The sequence below is a fragment of the Ruditapes philippinarum genome, unplaced genomic scaffold (assembly GCF_026571515.1).
Source record: "Ruditapes philippinarum isolate M1 unplaced genomic scaffold, ASM2657151v2 ctg6736_1_1_1_1, whole genome shotgun sequence".
In the NCBI taxonomy this organism is placed as follows: Eukaryota; Metazoa; Mollusca; class Bivalvia; order Venerida; family Veneridae; genus Ruditapes; species Ruditapes philippinarum.
Window position 1 is genome coordinate 29,109 of NW_026853318.1, and position 20,948 is coordinate 50,056.

Genomic DNA, 20,948 nt, shown 5'->3' on the forward strand with positions numbered 1-20,948 from the left:
TTTACAATGCCTGTTGCAATAGCGGATGAATAACAATCTAAAAATAATCATTGGATATTTAATTTAATATGATCAAAATCAACAACAACTAGAATTGTAAGTGTTTCTGCAGGAAACAGACAAATTTTCATTTGTCACATATTTTCACGATGCCGATTTTTACGATGAAAAAATGGCTATATCCCTGGATTAGACCCTGGGGTCTAAACCAGGAGTATATATAAGGTTCATTCTGTTTACTTAAGTGTATTATAAACAAGTTTAAGACCTGAAAAATACTAAGGGGTCTAATCCAGGAGATTGCCGAAAATATAAAGTTACCAAAAGGAAAATTTGTTGTGTTAAAATGTGTCCAATAGCACATAAAATGTAGTTTATTAATGAAAATTCCTTAAGGTATTGTTTACATTAATTTTGATTGAGAATTTTGCCAGTATGTGTTGTACAATGAATATTTTCTTAAGGGAGGGGGTTGTGTGGAGTTAATCAGGAAGAAATTATTATAATCTGATGATAGAGGGTTTTAGAATATACTTCAAATATCACTATCAATAAATAGGTAAAACTCCTTTTTATAGATCAAATCTATGTGCTAAGCACTTTTTCACTTCTCCTTATATCGTCAAACTTCTCCCTGATAGGAGCTGAGGGAGAAGTCACTTCTCCCTAAAATTTTGGTCTAGCTAGAGCCCTGATACAATAGATCTTTTTTGCACTATATACATGTAGATTAAGTTCGCCGAAACCACAACCTGTTTTATAATATAAAATTAGTTCGCCGAACCGGTAGTCCGATGAAACAACTCTCACCCATTTATTCTATGTAATAGAAAGAGCACCGAAACACGAGGCTATCTGATTTGTATGAGGGGGCGTAGCCCCCGAGTATTAATCAGATTGCCGAGTGTTTTGGTGTTCTTTCTCTTTTGTATCATAGTCAAACATAAAAGCACGTTCCCTGTTGTCACAATATGAAACCCCGGCAAAAATGAACCAATGAACGAACATCTGAATATGACATTTCTGTCGCTTTCCCTTTCTCTGCCGTCACAATATGTAAACCCCAGCAAAAATGAGCCAATCAATGGGCATGCTCGAGTGCTGGTAACTAATACCCGCACTCCAGTTAACACACTGTGCATGTATATGTATATGATTTAACCCTGACACATTTTCAACAGAAAGGTCTCCAAACTATGATACAAATTGTCAATTAAAGTCCTTGGTGCTACGTAAGTTTAATGCACAAACTATTTACTACTTTAAATCACTTTATGAAAAATATACAACCTTCAGAGCAGACAACATAATGAAACATAAGCACAGATATATACAAACAATAACAATAACAATAGCATTTTTTCCCGCCAAAACGGCCTTTGTTCTCCAAGCCAGCTTGTAAATTAGGTCACCTGGTCATTCTAAATTATTATAAGCTAACATATGCATGCACGAACTGCCAATGGGAAATCAAGCAGATCATTAAATAAATACTTACATACAATATAAATAAAGCATAAAAAATCAATACTTACAGTTTAAACTTGCTAGTATATTTAAATTATCGAATTTGTACGCTCTGAAATAAAATCCTCTCTCTTCCTTAATGGCTGCCTGTTTGTTGATGTTTTTTTCGGTGTACCGACATAAACCCCTTCGGACAAAATCCCCTTCATGTATTTTTGTATATCCGGACATAATCCCCTTCATGGGTGGACATAATCCCCTTCATGTGTAAAATTTTGAAGTGGACAAAATTCCCTTCATAAAATTGCTACCTAGGACAAAATCCCCCTCGCAGGAATTTTCGGTTTATAAAGTGGGTATGAGAGTGACATACTGCATTATGCTGTGTAGTAAATATCTTAATGTATAAAGTAGAAAATATTTCAGCAGAAAAGCACATTCAATTAGTAACATTTAAATCACAATAAAATTGCTTTGTTAAAGCATTCATAACAATCAATCAAGTAGTGCAGTGATCTTGGTTTGATCAAATTATCATTCTTTCATCGATAGAAATTGTAACAATGGATAGTATATATGATTATCAATTAAAATTATCAACTTATACAATCAATGAAACAATTATTGGCTAATAAAAATGTTTTTCATAATAAAAATGTTTTTCATACTAATCAATTTAAAACAATTAAAGAAATTGCCTTATCAAATATGTGTTATGCAGTTGATAATTTACCATAATTTTAATGAAAACTTCTAAACTAAATAAACTATTGATGCATAATTATAAATAAACAAGAGGGCCATGATGGCCCGGAGGTCGCTCACCTGTATATAGGCCCCCCAACCCCCACCCCCCCCAACGTTGCAGGGCCAATTTAACCCAAGGGCTTTTATTTGCACAAACTTGGTAGACACCCATAAGAAGATGTTTCATGCTAAACATCTAAGCTCTAGCTCATTGGGCTTTTTAAAAGAAGATTTTTTTAAAGTTTTTACTATACAGACATATAGTTAAAATCAATGACCCCCGGGGCGGGGCCAATTTTGACCCCAGGGCTTTTATTTGAACAAACTTTGTAGACACTCACTAAAAGATGTTTCATGCTTAATAACTTAACTCAAGCTATTTGGGTTTTTTCAAAGGATTTTAAGTTTTTGCTATACACATATAAAGAAAATCAATGACCCCCGGGGCGGGGCCAATTTTGACCCCAGGTCTTTTATTTGAACAAACTTTGTAGACACTCACTAAAAGATGTTTCATGCTTAATATCTTAACTCAAGCTATTTGGGTTTTTTCAAAGAAGAATTTTCATTGTTTTTGCTATACACATATAAGGAAAATCAATGACCCCGTGGGCGGTGCAAATTTTGACCCCAGGGCTTTTATTTGAACAAACTTGGTAGACACCTATTAGAACATGTTTGATGCTAAATATATTAGCCATAGCTCTTTGAGTTCTTTAAAAGAAGATTTTTAAGTTTTTACTATATGCATATAGGGAAAATCAATGACCCCCCGGGGAGGGGCCAATTTGACCCCAGGGCTTTTATTTGAACAAACTTGGTAGACACTCATTAGAAGATGAGCCTAGTTTATATTTTATATGTTTAATGTTTAGTATTGTTTTTTTTTTTTAAATAAGGTGAGCTAAACAAGAGGGCCATGATGGCCATGAGGTCGCTCACCTGTATATAGCCCCCCCCCCCCCCGGCCAATTTTTACCCAAGGGCTTTTATTTGTTTATTTGAACAGACTTGGTAGACAACCATAAGAAGATGTTTCATGCCAAACATCTAACTTCTAGCTCATTGGGTTTTTTAAAAGAAGATTTTTTAAGTTTTTACTATACACATATAGTTAAAAACAATGACACCCCTGGGGCAGGGGCAGTTTTGACCCCCGGGCTTTTATTTGAACAAACTTTGTAGATATTTACTTAAAGATGTTTCATGCTTAATATCTAAACTCTAGCTATTTGGGTTTTTTCAAAGAAAATTTTTAAGTTTTTGCTATACACATAAATTATAAGGAAAATCAATGACCCCCAGGGCGGGGCCAGTTTTGACCCCAGGGCTTTTATTTGAACATACTTGGTAGACACCCATTAGAACATGTTTCATGCTAAATATCTTAGCTCTAGCTCTTTGAGTTCTTTAAAAGAAGATTTTTTAAGTTTTTACTATATGCATATTGGGAAAATCAATGACCCCCTGGGGCGGGGCCAATTTTGACCCCAGGGCTTTTATTTGAACAAACTTGGTAGACACTCATTAGAAGATGTTTCATACTTAATATCTTAGCTCTAGCTCTTACAGTTCTTTAAAAGAAGATTTTTTAAGTTTTTACTATATGCATATAGGGAAAATCAATGACCCCCTGGGGCGGGGCAAATTTTGACCCAAGGGCTTTTATTTGAACAAATTTGGTAGACATTCACTAGAAGATGTTTCATGCTAAATATCTAAGCTCTAGCTCTTACAGTTCTTTAAAAGAAGATTTTTTAAGTTTTTACTATATGCATATAGGGAAAATAAATGACCCCCCGGGGCGGGGTTAATTTTGACCCCAGGGCTTTTATTTGAACAAACTTGGTAGACACTCACTAGAAGATGTTTCATGCCAAATATCTTAGCTCTAGCTCTTTGGGTTCTTTAAAAGAAGATTTTTTAAGTTTTTACTATATGCATATAGGGAAAATCAATGACCCCCTGGGGTAGGGCCAATTTTAACCCCAGGGCTTTTATTTGAACAAACTTGGTAGACACTCACTAGAAGATGTTTCATGCCAAATACCTTAGCTCTAGCTCTTTGGGTTCTTTAAAAGAAGATTTTTTAAGTTTTTACTATATGCATATAGGGAAAATCAATGACCCCCTGGGGCGGGGCCAATTTTGACCCCAGGGCTTTTATTTGAACAAACTTGGTAGACACTCTTTAGAAGATGTTTCATGCCAAATATCTAAGCTCCAGCTCTTAGGGTTGTTTAAAAGAAGATATTTAAAGATTTTTCTTTCGGTTGCCATGGCAACCAGAGTTCTGCATGGAATTAAATTCTTTGAACAATTTTTAAAGGTGACTACCAAAGGAACATTCCTGTGAAGTTTGGATGAAATTGGCTCAGTGGTTTATGAGGAGATGTCATTTAAAGCAAAAGTTTACGGACGGACGCCCAATGGACGGACGCCGGACGAAAAGCGATCACAAAAGCTCACCCTGTCACTTTGTGACAGGTGAGCTAAAAACAAAAGTTCATTATTCATCAATTTTTATGGAGCATAATAATACATTAGAAACCTATGAGACAAGGGGATTTTGTCCGGGTAGTGAAGGGGATTTTGTCCAGCCTTGCAAAAAATGAAGGGGATTATGTCCACCCATGAAGGGGATTTTGTCCGGGTAGGTGAAGGGGATTTTGTCCGAAGGGGATTATGTCTGACATTCTTTTTTTTCATTGGCTTACATTGTAACGTGATCAAATCAACAAAGGTGTGGACTAAGTTTATTTCCATTGCAGTTATGCCTTTAATTGTTTTTATCACAACTTAATCCCGAAAAAAATATGTTGAAACAAGTCCAGAATTATAACAAATATTAAAATTATCGAAAACATTAAAATTAATGTTATATAAATTGTAAATTTAGGTTTCACATTTCACCCCTAAACAAAACATAATGGACTCAACCAAAAACAAGCGTCTCTTTCTTTAATATCTAATGATGTATTTACATGACCATGATCAGAAAGAAAATGTAAACCTGGTCTAAGACCAAAGCTATTGTAAAAATAATACTATGACCACAGCAGATTTCGTACAGAAAAACAAAAACAAAAAAACAAAAACATCAAAACAACTATTTTGGGTTGAGTGTAAGAAAAAAAAAATTCAATTTTTTTTCTTACACTCAAACCCAAAATAGTTGTTTTGATGTTTTTTTTTGTTGTTTTTTTTACTTCAATTTTTTTTATATGGGCAGCAAGACTGGACGAGCACCTGTGATAAATATGGTACCTGATATTTTCAAAGTGTAATAAAATCAAAACTAGACGGTAAAAGTTTTTCATATTTTACAAGATTAAGAGGATATTTTTCGTTTTTCGTGAAATATGTAAAATATTTTCACAAAACATGATAAAATGCCACATATTTTCCCCGAGCCGGGACGGCGAGTGAAAATATGTGGCATTTTATCATGTTGAGTGAAAATATATACCATATTTCACGAAAAACAAAAAAATTACCTTTTTATTTAATTTCATTATCAAAGAAAAATGGTTACTAACCCCCTTGCATGCTACGCAACTGCAATAATATATTGTACAGTAATATAATATAATTATTGTCTTGTTTTGCACGCGATATTTAGCGCTACATTGTGAAGTCACGTAAACAACTCTTTAAACGTCTGTACGGCGTTAATGACTGAGTTAAAGATATTGGTGTTCTGATTTATTTTCTTAGTTAGACCATTTTCTATCATTCTTCAAAATTCAACAAAAAGTTGTTATATATTTATCAGATTTTGTAAACAAAATGGCGAAAGAAGTCCCCTAAATTAAATATGAGTTTTGACTCCGCCCAATTTCATATTTATATTTCATATTTATTTTTTACAAATATGAAATATATTTGATTGATATATAATAGCACCATATCTCAATGGTAAAATTAAATAACAACCAATAATTATACTTCTCTAAAAATTTAGGGAAACTCTGAAAACACAGGCACTCATTTGGGTAAATTTTAAGGATTTTTTAAATTACGCTAAAGTAGGAAAATGGTGGGGTAGGGTAACATTTTTATACAGATTTCATAAATTTTAAGTAGAAACCATAATTTTGCTTATGTGGATTGTTAGCTGAATGGTACTATTTGTTTCTTACCAAAAATTAATGTGAAAACATTTTTCTTTAGAATGTTATTGCAGACTATTTAAAGGTTCCTCATTTCTAAAAAAGGGCCCTCATACAGGCTTCGCGAAACTGCTGAAAAATTTGCCTGACATTCGGTCAGACAAACTTTCAATTCTTGTCTGACCGAAAGAACTTTTGTCTGACCGAATTTTTTTCCCAAATATATGTATATGGTAATACCTTGGTGTTTTTTTTAAAGACATAACAACTTTTAAAGATTTGCAACACAATTTTATCGGTCCTACTAAACACTGCTAAGGACCGCTAAGGACTGCTAAGGACTGCTAAGGAGCCACAAAGGACTACTAAAGAGGCACAAAGGACCTCCTAGGCCATTCTTATATTACATGGTATTATTTTTAGTGAAAAAAAAATATAATTTTAAGAAAAAATATGATTTTGGTGAAAATTTTATGAGTTGTCGGACCGCTAAGGACTGCTCAGATACAAAAAAGACTGCTAGGGAGACACAAAGGACCTTAAAATACCTCCTAGGGCATTCTTATAATACAAGGTAGTATGTTTAGTGACAAAAAATGTATTATTTTAAGAAAAAATATCATTTTAGTGATAAAATTCATGTTTTTGAAGAGTTGTCGGACCGCTAAGAACTGCTCAGGTGCACTAACAACTGCTAGGGAGGCACAAAGGACCTTCAAATCCCTCCTAGAACATTCTTATAATATATAGTAGTAAGTTAATAGACAAAAAAGTATTATTGTAAGAAAAAAATATGATTTTGGTGATAGAATTTATGCTTTTTATGAGTTGCCGGACCGCTAAGGACTGCTCAGGGACCTTAAAATATTTCCTAAGGAGGCACAAAGGACCTTAAAATACCTGTAAGGGCATTCTTATAATACATGGTAGTATGTTTAGTGATAAAAAATGTATAATTTTAAGGAAAAATATCACTATAGTGAAAAAATTCATGTTTTTGAAGAGTTGTGGGACCGCTAAGGACTGCTCAGGTGCACTAACAACTGCTAGGGAGGCACAAAGGACCTTCAAATCCCTCCTAGAACATTCTTATAATGTATGGTAGTAAGTTAATAGACAAAAATGTATTATTGTAAGAAAAAAATATAATTTTGGTGATAGAATTTATGTTTTTGATGAGTTGCAGGACCGCTTAGGACTGCTAGGGAAGTACAAAGAATCTTAAAATACCTCCTAGGGGTACAAAGGACTGCTAGGGAGGCACAAAGGACATTTAAATCCCTCCTAGAACATTCTTATAATGTATATGGTAGTAAGTTAATAGACAAAATGTATTATTGTAAGAAAAAAATATAATTTTGGTGATAGAATTTATGTTTTTGATGAGTTGCAGGACCGCTTAGGACTGCTAGGGAAGTACAAAGAATCTTAAAATACCTCCTAGGGGCACAAAGGACTGCTAGGGAGGCACAAAGGACATTTAAATACCTCCTAGGGCATTCTTATAATATATGGTAGTATGTTTAGTAAGAAAAAAAAGTATAATTTAAAAAAAAAATATAATTTTGGTGATAGAATTTATGTTTTTGATGAGTTGCAGGACCGCTTAGGACTGCTAGGGAGGCACAAAGGACCTTAAATTACTTCCTAGGGCATTCTTATAATATATGGTAGTATGTTTAGTGAGAAAAAATGTATAATTTTAAGAAAAAATATGATTTTGGTGATAGATTTTATGTTTTCGATGAGTTGCCAGACCGCTAAGGACTGCTCATGTGCGCAAAGAACTGCTAGGGAGGCACAAAGGACCTTAAATTACTTCCTAGGGCATTCTTATAATATATGGTAGTATATTTAGTGAGAAAAAATGTATAATTTTAAGAAAAAAATATAATTGTGGTGATAGAATTTATGTTTTCGATGAGTTGCTGGATCGCTAAGGAGAGCTCAGGTGCGCAAAGAACTGCTAGGGAGGCACAAAGGACCTTAAATTACTTCCTAGGGCATTCTTATAATATATGGTAGTATATTTAGTGAGAAAAAATGTATAATTTTAAGAAAAAATATAATTGTGGTGATAGAATTTATGTTTTCGATGAGTTGCTGGATCGCTAAGGAGAGCTCAGGTGCGCAAAGAACTGCTAGGGAGGCACAAAGGACCTTAAATTACTTCCTAGGGCATTCTTATAATATATGGTAGTATATTTAGTGAGAAAAAATGTATAATTTTAAGAAAAAATATAATTTTCGTGATAGAATTTATGTTTTCGATGAGTTGCCAGACCGCTAAGGACTGCTCAGGTGCGAAAAGGACTGCTAGGGAGGCACAAAGGACCTTAAGTTACTTCCTAGGGCATTATTATAATATATTGTAGTAGGTTTATAGATAAAAAATGTAATATTTTAAGAAAAAAAATAATTTTGGTGATAGAATTTATGTTTTCGATGAATTGGAGGACCGCTAAGGGGCACAAAGGACTGCTAGGGAGGCACAAAAGACCTTAAATTAATAATTATTAGAGTATAGTAATTCTTTTTAATTTTGTTTAGTGATCTTTCTATTTTTATGTATTTTGGTGTTGATTATTATGTTTTGGATGAGTAACAGGACTGCATAGGATGTGAAAATTGACTAGGTCTTTAAGTAAATGCTCTTATGTTAAGTGGTAATCAAATGTATAAAGAAAATCACTGTAGTGAATGAAATTATATTATGAAGGATTGAAGAAGAACAATTTTAAGTTCAAAGGAAATCAGATGTAATAAATGATCAAATAAACAAAAAAAAAATAATTTTCTGTGTACTCAGAACTCATTTACTTTCTTCCTCACATTTGAATATTAAGGATAGGGAAACTTGACATAGACATTGAAAATTGTTTTCACATATAACAGAATATTCACTTGTTGAATTGAAAGAATCTATGCACTAATTATATTACAATGAAAACAAACACTGTCATTATTTGATAAACCTGTATTGCATGTTATGTCAAGGCATAATCTTGAACTATGTTATACTATGTAAACTTCTGTATTTAAACTTCAATGATTGATATTTGTTGTTTTATTATGGTGATAATTTCATAAACTTTGATTTGGATTGATTTGAAGTCTTTTTTTTCAATTTAAAAGAATCTGGATTTATTTTACCATTTTCAATACAGTGACATATGAATTGTCAATAAATGGATTATCAGTAATGTATATAGGGGTCAATTCCAAATTAAAGAAACCAGTTGTTTATTGTCAACACCTTTCACATATCAAAATATAGATACAGACATTGTTATACCCTAAAATTGCCCAATTTTATATGTAATGTAATACATAAGCATCTTTTTTTGTTTTGTTTTTTGTTTGTTTTTTTTTGGTGATAGTGGAGTAACCACCACTATTATCTGTTTCGTTTTCTTACTAAATTATTTTTACATGCACATAGAAAATGTAATGACCTTTCCGATGATATATATCACTTGGTATAGGTAATCCTATATATAATATATTTAAAACATTTTTACCATAACACTCATTATAGAGGAGAAAAATAAAATGTGATGAAAAATAATGGATAATTCAAGGTCATAAATGTGGCACTGTCTCAAATAAATGACTACTCTTTGATGTTGATTTAACAGTTTGTAAATTATTTGTATAATCTCTTATATTACACAAATGTTATATTGAAATTAAAAAATAAAATGTGAAAATTTGTACTGTATATTATATATATTTTCAAATCTTGCCCAATAATTGGTAAGTGGTGGGGTTTTGTCCACTCTATAAAATTTAGTGGTGGGGTTTTGTCCACTCTATAAAATTTAGTGGTGGGGTTTTGTCCACTCTATTGAATTTTGAGTGGTGGGGTTTTAACTGGTGGGGTTTTGTCCGTCTTCCATCCCAGCCCCTCATAAAACAGTGGGATAAGGATCCTTACTATATACATACAGATGGGGCTGGCACATTATTGGAAGTAAACAAGCTGTATATTGGGAGCTGTGTATTGTATATTGGGATGTGTGATATACATGTATTACAAACCAGTGGGGGTGCCAATATAGGGTGATATACTTCAAAACAGTGGGAGGGACTTTCTGTTAGAGAATGCCTATTAAGTAGGCTGTAGATCAATTAAGTCTAAGGATCTATTGAACATCATTTTTTTATTGGCCAAATATATAGTCAATGAAAAAAAAACCCAAAAAACAAATATATATAACCACCCTGAATAAAGTATTTGTCTCCATATTCCAGCACATTGTCATATCACTTGACCAATATAATTATTATAAGAAATGGAAAGAAGTCATAAGAAAAAGGATTTTAATATATGGTTATGACCCCAGTAAATGAAAAAGTGATAATAATTAAAATGTGTTTGCTTAAAACATTAAGTCCATAAACAAATATTTTGACTCTTAATAAATTTTTAATGAAATGATCAGCTGTCCATTTATACTGAAACATTAACATAGAGAAACTATCGAAATACTGGAAATAATGAAACTATATAACACTTGAATCATAATAACATGCTTCATATAATAATGCTTACCGACATTTTCACATAAATAAAAATAAAATTTCATCAATTGGTAGTAATAAATTACAACAATTTAAAAGCAGATCTGTTAAATCTTTTTAATGAAAATTTTCATTTGCTTTGGTAATTTACTATTTTAGAAAATAGAAATTCAAGCTTATGACAAACTTATAACCTTTACTTCAGCCTGTATAATATCTATTAAAAACATAAATCTGTGTATATCACTATATATTGTTTTGTAAATATATATAGAAAGTTATCTGTCTGTATGATAATTTTCTTTAACACAATGGTAATACAATATTTGGAAATAAAGAATCTTCCTTTCATTATCAATGTTCTTATTTAATTCAGAACAGTTCATTCAAATGTCTATGCAACTATTCATTTTGAAATACAAAAAGAAAGGAACTCCTTGATCAAGGAGCTTGATTCTATGTATTTTTGCTGAAATTTGTTCTATTTGTTTACATTAATTGAACATTATGTACTATTTAAAGCAAACTAGAAATGTGTCATCATGCCACGGATGCCCCCGCATGCAGCCAAAATTTCAAATGTTATAATATTTAGTTCCAAATTTGTTTGCACAAAAAAAAATAATATTTTTTTCATTCTAAGTTCAAAACTTTTCAATGTTAGCACAAACCATTTTTATACAATGTTCAAGGCACTGAAATTTAATTCAGTCTTAACCTTTTAAAAATAGCATATTGCATATTTGTAGCCAACATAATGGCTATATACATTTCCACAAAAGTATGAGTGCTGAAACTGAAAGTTCAAAATTTTTCCAACATTCAGGCAAAGATAAGTTTGTCCAAAATCATTGAACCACGACCAATTTCAAACTTAAACTGCTTATTCCTAAGATGTATCTATATTATTTTCAAAGTGAAAGGGACATAACTCTGCAAAAAATCATCGAACCATGACCAAATTCCAACTTGACCTGCCGCATTTCCTTTGACATATCCATATGTCAATTTTGAGTTGAATAATTATGTAACACTGTTGGGTTGATAATGAACAGAAACTGTAAATTTCATATCATTTTCAAAAGTGAAAGGGGCATTTACTCTGCCAAAAATCATTGAAACCATGACCAGATTCGAACTTGGGGTCTGCGCATTCCAAAAACATATCCATATGTCAAATTTGAGTTGAATGTGTAATATTGTTGGGGAGATAATAAACGGAAACTGAAAATTTCATATTATTTTTAAGTGAAAGGGGCATAACTCTGGCCAAAAATCATCCAACCATGACCAAATTTGAAATTGACCTGCGCATTCGTTTGACGTATCCATATGTCAAGTTTGAGTTGAATGTGTTGTACCATTGGGGAGTTAATGAACGTAAACTGAAAAATTTCATATTATTTTCAAAGTAAAAGGGGCATAACTCTGGCCAAAAATCATCCAACCATGACCAAATTTGAAACTTGACCTGTATTTTCTCATGACATATTCAATATGTCAAGTTTGGAGTTGAATATGTTGTACGCGTTGGGGAGATAATGAACGGAAACTGAAAAATTCCAATATTTTTTCAAAGTTTAAAGGGGCATAACTCTGCCAAAAATCATCGAACCATGAACCAATTTCGAACTTGACCTGTATTTTTTCATGAATTATCCATATGTTCAAATTTGAAGTTCAATATGTGCAACGGTTATTAAGATAATGAACGGAAACTGATGAGGACGGAAGGACGGAATGACGGAACAGGGTAACACTATATGCCCCTGCCATTATATGGCGGGGGCATAATAAAGCTATTATCATTATATTAAAACCAAAATCCCAGGGACTATGAGATTTGAACATCTAGTGTAACATTTCCCTCAAAAATGTAACAAACGCCTCCCTGCGGCGTGTAATTTCTGGGTTTTCTAACAAAAAATGATTAGAAAGTCATAGAATTTTTGATGTTTTTTTTAGGAAATGTGTTTGCATATTTGATTTAAGAATGATTTGGTGTTTGTATCTTGTTTAAGATTGACAATTTTTTCAGAATATTCATCCAAATAGTTATCCTTTCTGTGATTTTTTAATTTACTTTATTATTTGACATAGATAGTCCATTTACTGTGCAGAAGGGACAATTTGTTCAGCCAATATACACATTTTCAACATACATGTATATTGAAAAAATGCGATCGATTCATAATGATATGTGTTTGTAATATATATTTCTTTTTATATGTGGCTTGTACATTTATATGTATAGTCAGGATCTGTGTTTCATGTATATAGATGTTTTGATATGTGTTTAAGACTGGCTTTATATTATTGATATGTGCTTGTATATAAATATGTATACTTGCATTTTTGTCAGGGTATGTCTTTGTATATAGATGTTATGATGTGTGTTTAAGACCAGCTTGATAATTGATATGTGCCTAAACATAAATATATATACTTGCATTTGTTTTGACAGGGTATGTCTTTGTATTTAGTAGTTATGATTAGTGATGTTCCGATTGTCGCAAGTCATCGATAATCAGTTACTGTTATGTAAAGCGACAATAATCGATTTTCTAAAATTTGTTCCGCGACGTCGTCGAAAGTGTTTAAAAATGTTTTAAAAATCAAATGTAATTAATTCTGACTGGTAATTTCCTTTTTTAGGAGAAACAACTCGTTCGATCGCAAAAAATCATCTCAGAGACAATTTAAAAGTTGAACAGGCTCAATAAGTGATGTAAACAATAGTAATATAATGTGATTTGAATGTTATTATTTGACATCCATTCAAAATAAAAATCTATTTCGTAAAAATTATGAACTAAAAGGCTAAAACTGTGTATAAAAAGTGCTAAATGAAGTTCATGTTACTGAATATAATCAAGTGCCTTGTGAAGAAATGTTACTGCCATATTTCTTTTTAACGCGACTTTATTCGAAAAGTTATCGATTATGTCCCATCCGACTGAACCGATGATCGATTGGGACAAATTTCAACCGATTTCCATCACTAGTTATGATGGGTGTTTAAGACCGGCTTCATAATTGATATGTGCTTAAACATAAATAATGTATACTTGTATTTGTTTTGTCAGGGTATGTTTTGTATATAGATGTTATGATGTGCTGTTTAAGACCGACTTCATAATTGATATGTGTTTAACATAAATGTGTTACTTTGCATTTTTGTCAGGTTACTGTCTCTTGTATATAGATGTTATGATGTGTGTTTAAGACAGCTTGATAATTTTGATATTGCTTAAACATAAGTATATATACTTGCATTTGTTTTGTCAGGGTATGTCTTTTGTATATAGTAGTTTATGATGTGTGTTTAAGACCGGCTTCATAATTGATATGTGCTTAAACATAAAAAATGTATAACTTGCATTTGTTTTGTCGGGTATGTTTTGGGTATAGCAGATGTTATGATGTGTGTTTAAGACCGACTTCATAATTGATATGTGCTTTAACATAAATGTGTACTTGCATTTTTGTCAGGGTATGTCTTTGTATATAGATGTTATGATGTGTGTTAGCAGACCGGCTTCATAATTGATATGTGCTTAAACATAAATATGTGTACTTGCATTTATTTTGTAATAATATATGTTTATATATAGATGTTTTGCTATGGTGTTTTAAATTTGATACAATGAAATGTGCTTGTATAACAATGAATAATTTTGTAGCTTTTGAAGATTTGATCTGTCAGACTGCACAGATATGCATGCTAGCCTAGATCAAAATGATTTAGGCATATAAGAAAGATGGTTGTGATTCACCAAAATTGTTTTTTTTTATATCCACTATTTGATATGTGCTTTGTACACTTCGTATAAAAATTTTTTTTCTTTACTTCTGTCATGATTGCTGTTGTATATCAATACAGAATCTCTGATGTTTTGATATGTCTTTAAGACTTGCAATATTATTTTGATTTGTGTGTATTCATCTATATATATCCAGGAAATATTTATAGGTCTTTGTGCCTGCCTAGCAGTCCTTTTCGCAACTTGAGCAGTCCTTAGCGGTCCTGCAATCATCGAAAGCATAAATTCTATCACCAAAATTATATTTTTTCTTACAATAATACATTTTTGTCTATTAAACTTACTACCATATATTATAAGAATGTTTAGGAGGGAATTTGAAGGTCCTTTGTGCCTCCCTAGCAGTTGTTAGTGCACCTGAGCAGTCCTTAGCGGTCCGACAACTCTTCAAAAACATGAATTTTTTCACTATAATGAATTTTTTCCTTAAAATTATACATTTTTTAATCACTAAACATACTACCATGAATTATAAGAATGCCCCAAACGAGTTTTCTTTAAGGTCCTTTGTGCCTCCCTAGGAAATATTTATAGGTCTTTGTGCCTGCCTACAGTCCTTTTCGCACCTGAGCAGTCCTTAGCGGTCCTGCAACTCATCGAAAGCATAAATTCTATCACCCAAAAATTATATTTTTTTTTTTACAATAATACATTTTTGTTTATTTTAACTTACAACCATATATTATAAAAGAATTTTAGGAGGGTTTGAAGGTCCTTTGTGCCCCCCCTAGCAGTTGTTAGTACCTGAGCAGTCCTTAGCGGTCCGAACAACTCTTCAAAAAATGAATTTTATCACTATAATGATATTTTTTCCTTCAATTATACATTTTTTTATCACTAAACTCTACCATGTATTATAGAATGCCCTTACAGGTATTTTAAGGGGTCTTTGTGCCTTCCTTAGGAAATATTTTAAGGTCCTGACATCCTTTTCGCACCTGAGCAGTTCCTTAGCGGTCGGCAACTCATCGAAGCATAAATTCTAATCACCAAAATTATATTTTTTTCTTAAATATACATTTTTGTCTATTTAATTACTACTATATATTTAAGAATGTTCTAGGAGGGATTTGAAGGTCTTTGTGCTCCCTGAGCAGTTGCTAGTGCATCTGAGCAGTCCCTTAGCGGTCCGACAACATCTTCAAAAACATGAATTTTATCACTAAAAATGATTTTTTTTTCTTAAAATTATACATTTTTTGTCACTAAACATACTACCATGAATTATAAGAGGCCCCAACAGTTATTTTTAAGGTCCTTTGTGCCTCCCTAGGAAATATTTATAGGTCTTTGTGCCTGTCTAGCAGTCCTTTTGGGCAACCTGAGCAGTCTTGCTCCCGGCAAACTCATCGAAAGTATAAATTCTATCACCAAAATTATATTTTTTTCTTACAATAATACATTTTTGTCTATTAACTTACTACCATAATATTATAAGAATGTTTCTAGGGGAGGGATTTAAGGTCCTTTGTGGGGCCTCCTAGCAGTTTGTTAGGTGCATCTGAGGCAGTCCTTAGCGGTCCGGACAACTCTTCAAAAACATGAATTTTATCACTATAATTGATATTTTTTCCTTAAATTTATACAATTTTTTGTCACTAAAACATACTACCATGAAATTATAAGAATGCCCCAAAGTTTATTTTAAGGTCCTTTGTGCCTCCCTATCGGAAATAATTTATAGGTCTTTGTGCCTGCCTAGGCAGTCCGTCCTTTTTTGCACTCTGAGCAGTCCTTAGCGGTCCTGCAATCATCGAAAGCATAAATTCTATCACCAAAATTATATTTTTTTTTTTACAATAATACATTTTTGTCTATTAACTTACTACCATATATATTATAAGAATGTTCTAGGAGGGATTTGAAGGTCCTTTGTGCCTCCCTAGCAGTTGTTAGTGCACCTGAGCGTCCTTAGGCGGTCCGACAACTCTTCAAAAAACATAAAATTTTATCATCTAAAATGATATTTTTTCTTAAATAATACATTTTTTTTGTCACTAAACAATCTACTTGTATTATAAAGAATACCCTAGGAGGTATTTTAAGGTCCTTTGTGCCTCCCTAGCAGTCTTTTGTGTATCTGAGCAGTCCTTAGCGGTCCGACAACTCATAAAATTTTCACCAAAAATCATATTTTTTCTTAAAATTATAATTTTTTTTTCACTAAAAATAATACCATGTAATATAAGAATGGCCTAGGAGGTATTTTAAGGTCCTTTGTGCCTCTTTAGTAGTCCTTTGTGGCTCCTTAGCAGTCCTTAGCGGTCCTTAGCAGTCCTTAGCAGTGTTTAGTAGGACCCCAATTTTATTCCCTTAAATAAAACATTAGTTTATCCAGATTGATGGACTCACAGGCGCTAGTCACATAATTATATTCAAATATTTTACATAACCAGTCTATATATGTATATAAAGATATATAGTATATAGCCCATATAAAAACTTTAAAAAGTTTGTTTTAAAGCACCTGTGGATGGACTCTGTTTGGGAAATCAAAACATTCATGATCAAAGCGGCCATTTTTCCATTTTACCCACAAATTTTCTCGGCGGGCGCCTGGACTCGTATTCTTTTGTTTCGCTTTTTTTTCTTCATTGGATAGTTTTACGATTTTTGCCGGGCGTAGCGCCAGCGTGGAATAATGTAGTAACACCGACATTTTGGTTATTGACAGTCGTATGTATCGGACACTTATAACGGCGAATCAAAACTCGTTTACATTTTTTTATTCAAGGGAGAAAACTCGGTCTTGATCGGTCTTGGATATATCCCGGTATTCGTACCGGACATAAGGTCCGGAACTCTGAAAAAAAATATCGGACCGGCCTGATTTTTGCCGGACATGTCCGACGGTCCGGCAACTTTCGCGAAGCCTGCTCATATCCCATAGCAAGACACTTCACCCCCCAGACACTTCACCCCTCAAATTTTGAAGACACTTCACCCCTCAAGACACTTCACCCCTCAAAATCAGTAAGACACTTCACCCCTCATCCAATTTTTTTCTAGAAAGTAAATAAGCGACAACATAATGCTATTAAATGGATTTCGAGACGTTTCGGCCCCAAGACATATCGGCCCCAAATTACTCAAGACGTTTCAACCCCAGACGTTTCGGCCCTTTACCAAATCGGCTCCAGAATAAGTACTGTGTTTTAAACCTAAAAATTAAAATTTCATAGTTATAATAATCATAAATGACAATTTTCATGAAGTGGAACGCCAATTTTCCAAGTACCTTGAAGATTTACGATACCTATTTACGATAAATTATTTTACGTAAGATTAAAGTCTTTACCAAAACGCATCAACGATTAGATACTTGTTGCATTTAATGTTAACTTCAATGTTTATAAATATCTCACAATAAATAGCTTACTCGTAATTATTTCCTTGATATTGAAAAATCTAACACATTTAATTATCAGGTAAGGAAAGTTAGTTGTTCATGCAAGTAAAAATCGAAACATTCGCCATCGGTCATGTAATATTACAATGAAAAGAAAACAGAAGCCATAATATCTAAATCGAAACATTCGGTCATGTAATATTACAATGAAAAGAAAACAGAAGCCATAATATCTAAATCGAAACATTCGGTCATGTAATATTACAATGAAAAGAAAACAGAAGCCATAATATATTATCTATACTTCTTTTGTCACTGTCAACATTGTTTGATTAAACTAATTAATAAATATATAGCAGGTACATAGCATTTATAATTTGGTTTCTGTCTTTCAATCACTTTTTATAACATCTAATATCTATATTATACTAATAACAATAATATTAAATAAAAAGTATTATCAGGAGATTATAGCAAACCGTTTTTTTTAAAAATCTTTTGAAGTTTTCTCTGATATTACTTACATAAAGCTATAAACAGATAATTAGTTTTACACCTTGAAAAAAATACGTATAGTTTAATTAAGATAAAAAAAATAATGTTTTTCTAAGGAATAATTGTAAGTAACTTTCTTAATCAAGAAGTTTTAGTGGTTTGTTTTATAAATTAAGGATTAACCTGCCTTTATTGTTTGTTACACCTTTAAAACATAAACGTATATCTAAATAGTTCCAGAGATCAAAAATAATAAATAATTATTTAAAGAATTAAAGTGTCATAATTGTTTAATTGTTATTAAATTAATTGTTGTTAAATTAATTGAATTAATTGTCTGTACTATATAGTAGGGCCGAAACGTCTCGCGGGAAAAGGGCCGAAACGTCCAGGGGCCGATTTTCCCACTGGGGCCCGATTTGGTTTGGGGCCGAAACATCCTGTTTGCATTAAATGTTTATTTTAATTATTTAAGTATTGTTGATTTAGGGACTAGGGTGAAGTGTCTGGTGGGTGAAGTGTCTGTAAAAACTATCCAAAACACAAAATAAAAATGGGGGGGTGAAAGTGTCTCCATCAAATTTCTTAAAATGAGGGGTGAACTGTCTGAGGGGTGAAGTGTCTGCAAAAAAAAGGGCCTAGGGTGAAGTGTCTGGGGTGAAGTGTCTGTAAAACCTCATATCCTAGCTAGCTTGAGTTCAGAAAAGTGGCCATAATGTAACTTGATTTCCGTACTAAAAATTTTGCATACAGGTGTACTTTTATATATCTGACCTATGATGTCATTTTTTTAGTTCCTTACAGTGTCCATTTGGTTGGTAATACCTTGGTTGCCTACTTTACATTTCTCAATGATCTAACGGCATTTGTCCACTTCTTCCTTCGGAAATAGAAAAAAAAACCTTTTTGCTCCACCAAATGCCTAGCCCAACAACCACATGCCACACAGCGCACCATGTTTTCGTTACGTGATAAATTAACAAATAAAACAATAGTAAATCCTCTTAAATAGTGTTAAATGCACCTTCCTTTATTACACACAATAATGTACACAGCTGACACTTCGCTATTTCGATGTATACGCGGGAAATGTTTACACACGAATGACTGTCACGCAGTTTTGACACGGATCGATAGGGATATTCCTACGTCAAACACCAAAAAATGGCGGCGGAAATTACCGATTCGCGGTACGGAAAAAAAGGACTTACTAAATCACATTTTTTGCCGTTTTTATTGTTTTTATAACATTACAACAGCCAATTTCACGCCGCCAGGCCGCCAACTTCACGCCGCTAGGCCGCCCATAAGACATTGTTTCTGTCATCAGATTTTTTTACAAATGATAGATTAAAGCCTCTTTTGCAGATAAAGGTTAAATACGGACAAAAATAATAAAAAAAAGAGTGAGCTTCTTTGTCAGAATGTTAGCAAGTTTTAGAGCATTACCTGTCATCTAAGAAAAAACATTTCTGCCATTCATAACATTCTGAAGAAAATACACACATGGTACGTGACCTTAACTGATTAGTGCATCAATGAAATTGTAAAATTGTAATCTGATACAAAAAAAATCGCAGGCAAACATACTTGCAGGTGAAAAGGGCGACACAAAATATGAAAAACTCTGAACTGTGATTGAAATTAATTCAATTTTCTAAAATAAACTTCTCGGTGTGTTGGATCCATCTAAAAGTGATGTCGTAGCTCGAATCCACGATACCTGGGTCGCTAAATGAATCAAAGCACTGAAAGTACTGAAGTATACATTGCTTGATAATATAATCCATTTTTTTTTGTCATCAAGGCCATGTTGATTTTAACCTACTGACCTCAAAAAACAATAGTTTTTGGTACGCTCTTCTTTGTTTTTAAGGTGAAAGGAACTTAACAAAGGTCCTAACTCCAGAGGTGGAGTTGGTACCTTTGTTACATTAATTCTATCCATGTTTTTCTTGTTTTGAGGCGGAAAAATTATATGAAAATGTGATTTATATTTTGATTTTATATCAATATGTGTATGAAAATTTACAACAACAATGTTTTTTCTATGTCTTGTCAAAAATAATTTGCAGAAATGTTCATTTTGTGTGGAAAATTATTACAAATATTCTTATGTGAATTTTGTTGTTCATGGAGATAGGACCTTTGTTGCACATATACCATATTTATCCTTTATACAATTTTGCATGACGACATTCAAGTCTTAAAGATATTGTTTAGATTTTTTCTATACATCACCATAAAATTTATTGTTTAAGAGGACATTTTTTTTAATTTGAGCATTTAGGATGCTTTTAGGTAGTTATTGTTAATTGTATAAATATTTTACATTTTAGCGACAAAGGCATGTTCTGGTACTTTCGGTTTTTTCGAGACCATATTCTGAGATATTGAAACTATACAGCTAAAACTGATGTATTTTATAAC

General features: G+C 32.5%; 1 long non-coding RNA gene across 2 annotated transcripts in view; it reads right to left on the reverse strand.

Moving 5' to 3' along the window:
• The window catches only part of LOC132736480 (uncharacterized), a 42,717-nt gene extending 23,198 nt beyond the window's left edge, over positions 1-19,519 (reverse strand). Inside the window, exon 1 of one of the 2 annotated variants that reach the window (XR_009626583.1) lies at positions 19,344-19,519. This is a non-coding gene — a long non-coding RNA (uncharacterized LOC132736480). Of the gene's footprint in view, positions 1-1,535; positions 3,039-19,343 lie in introns of those variants that run through there. The other variant, XR_009626581.1, reaches the window with a different exon arrangement.
• Positions 19,520-20,948: the final 1,429 nt, after the last annotated feature.